The sequence below is a fragment of the Eumetopias jubatus genome, unplaced genomic scaffold, assembly GCF_037043125.1.
Source record: "Eumetopias jubatus isolate StellerSeaLion01/CBP00866 unplaced genomic scaffold, mEumJub1_p1.0 scaffold_6, whole genome shotgun sequence".
In the NCBI taxonomy this organism is placed as follows: domain Eukaryota; kingdom Metazoa; phylum Chordata; class Mammalia; order Carnivora; family Otariidae; genus Eumetopias; species Eumetopias jubatus.
The window spans coordinates 146499867-146502820 of NW_028274812.1; the positions used below are offsets into that span (position 1 = coordinate 146499867).

Here is a 2954-nt window from a genome sequence, read left to right on the forward strand (position 1 = left end):
AAAGGGATAATTATTAGTTTTAATATCAATATCAGGAAAAAGGTGAGAGTAAGAAGACATCTATCCAATATTGCTTGGTGGGAAAAATGTAAGGATGCTAATATACCAGTGAAGTTTTAATGTGTGTTGATATTTATATATAATTTCTTTTTTAAACAACTCTTTTCCAAGTTTGTATTTAAATTTCAGGTGGTTAACAGACAACGTAACATTAGTTTCAGGTGTGGAATTTTAGAAGCGCTGTGTATTTTTAATGCATCTCCTTTGCTACAGCAAATTACCAGTCTCCGAAAATACAGAAGATGGTCAGTTTCACGTGGGATTAAAAAGCAACCGCTTAGGGACAAAAAGAAGAAAACTGCATTTTGCCAAGTGATTTACATGTCATTCCAGGGAAGTCTCAGGGCAATCCGCATCGCTTGAGCCCGTGTAGCTGAGAAGCACCATTGTCTCCCTATTGCAGATTTGAAGCTGAATCCATCTTCCGTGTGGAGCTGTAAACGCTCCTGGAAGGCCAATGGTCTGGCTGCCTGCTGCAAGGGTTCCGGGGGCTGAGGCAGTCTCTCTTCCCTGCACAGTGTATAACTGCTGGGCACCTTTCAGGAGAAAGTAAGAAAACTTGATCAAAGTCCTGAGAATTAAAAAAAAAAATGATAATAATCCTGAGAATTAGTCTGGATGCACTTCTGGTGGTCAAAAATTCTTGGGAACCACAGCAGTCAGACGGAACAGTGAAGTCACCCTCAAATTATATGCAAGCGAGCCACATTCTGGTGTGGGCTCCGTGGCTTAGCTGGTCAAAGCGCCTGTCTAGTAAACAGGAGATCCTGGGTTCGACTCCCAGTGGGGCCTTCCAATGTGAGCTTTTGTAATTTAGTAGTCCGAGAACTGGAGATAATTTGAATTTACATCCCTAAAGCCCCAGAAGTGGGAGGGACAGAGTCAGATGAAGAATCTTATTTGAAAAAAAAATAACAACAACAAAATCTCTCCCAAGAGTACAGTGATAGAAAAACCAAAATATCTATGCTGAGAACTGAAAAACTCAGAGAGCTTGTTCTACTGTTATGCTTTGAGCACTGGAATTGCCTAGCATAAGTGAGGTTTGCTTCTTGGTCTTCTTCTACCATTTGAAATCAAATGTCAGGCACTCACCACTTCGGTTTTATGTGATCTCTGTGACTGTCTTAATTATTTTTGCCTCCTAGAATCTTTACCAACTAGAACACTGCCCACATTTATTTTTCTTGAATGGCTCCTTGAATAGCTATTTCCCCCTCCCCCAGCCCCAAGTTTGCACCAAATAGCTTTTTGGCCCACTGAATAGTGCACCATGGTTCTCAAAATTTAGTGAGCACATGAGTTACCTGGTGATCCATTAAAATGAAAGATTTAATCCATTACATCTCTGATGGGGCCTGAAATTCAGCCTTTGTACAAGCTCCCTGGTAATTGATAGTTATTCTGCTGGTACATGGACCCTATTCTGTGTAGAAAGACTAGTGACTTAGTGATCGTTTCAATGGTTGTGGCTTTTTTTTTTTTTTTTTTGAGGTAAAACTGGCATGTAATATTATATACCTTCCAAGTGCACATCTGTATGCAGTGCACAGTGATCACCACCAAAATGTCTTCTTCCATTCAGTAGGTTGTCTTTTCATTTTGATGGATGGTTTCCTTTGCTGTGCAAAAGCTTTGTGGTTTGATGTAGCCCCATTTGTTTACTTTTGCTTTTGTTTCCCTTGCATTTGGGGTCGGATCCGGGAACACATTGCTAAAACTGATGTCAAGGAACTTACTGCCTATATTTTCTCCCAGGAATTTTACGGCTTGAGGTGTTACATTCAAGTCTTTAATCCATTTTTAGTTCTTTTTTGTGGGTGGTGTAAATATGGTCTAGTTTCATTCTGGTGCATGTGGCTGTCCGGTTCTCCCAGCACCTCAATGGTTGTGGTTTTGAGGTTCTATTCTTTTATACGTTTATAGCCACTTTCCACACCCATTGGTGAGCCTGGGGTTGTGCTTACTCATTTGCCTTTTGTCAAATCCAATTCAAAAGAAATGAAAGAAAAGGACAAGGTAAAAATTCAAATATAAATTAGTGTAAATCAAGTAGTGTTATAACTGTTCTCTCCTTTTCATGCGGTAAGGGACTCGAGGATATACCAGAAACTTTGGAAGGCAGAGAAGAGGATAAGAAAGAAGAATTGATGGCAAAGCACACAACATTCCTTTAAAGAATGCTGGAGGCAAGTGGAAATAAAAGTATAAACCTGAAAACTCTTGGTGCATTTATTAGTTACCTAACTCTAAAAAATAGTAAACCTGGAAAAAATAAAAACAAAATAAACCCCGAGACTTGAGATTTTCTTATGTGCTCTGTTTCTTCGATGTTCTAAGAAATACTTTTATTAATCATGCTCTCCGTCCCACTCATGGTGCACAGCCTTTCTCAAACAATGGGTTTCATTTCAATGAGTTTCTTGCTTCTTCCCGTAGTGGTGTAACAGGCTGATTTCTCCTTTCGTGAGCCATTTGGGAGGAATGTTGTGTGTCAGAAGATTTATTTTATAGATCTCTCGGAGTGGAATGCTGGCTACTGTAAGAAATGAAGGTGATAAACAGTGATACGAAACACTGCTGGGAGAGGTGAGTGCTTAAATAAAATAACTGGAGAGTGTTTGTTCTCTACAAATTGATCCCAAATAAGATCTGGAAATTCACCGGTATGTCTTCACTGAAGTGTCTTGTCTTTAACTGAAATCCTCTTTCTCTACTGACTAAAGTGAATGGATCCTCGTTATTTCTAGGTCCCAGGACATCTCCTCTGACCCCCGACGTACCATACTGCTCCTGGTGCCGGATCCCCCTTCTCTCCTCCACCAATGTATTTCTTTTCCTCTATCAAATCTCATCTCAGTGATATCAAATATCACTTCTTTTGAAAGCCTTTT

At 39.8% G+C, this 2954-nt stretch overlaps 1 non-coding gene across 1 annotated transcript; it reads left to right on the forward strand.

Annotated features, from left to right (window-relative positions):
• Positions 1-778: 778 nt before the first annotated feature.
• TRNAT-AGU (transfer RNA threonine (anticodon AGU)) lies at positions 779-852 on the forward strand. Its single transcript has one exon. It is a non-coding gene; the product is annotated as a tRNA-Thr (tRNA).
• Positions 853-2954: the final 2102 nt, after the last annotated feature.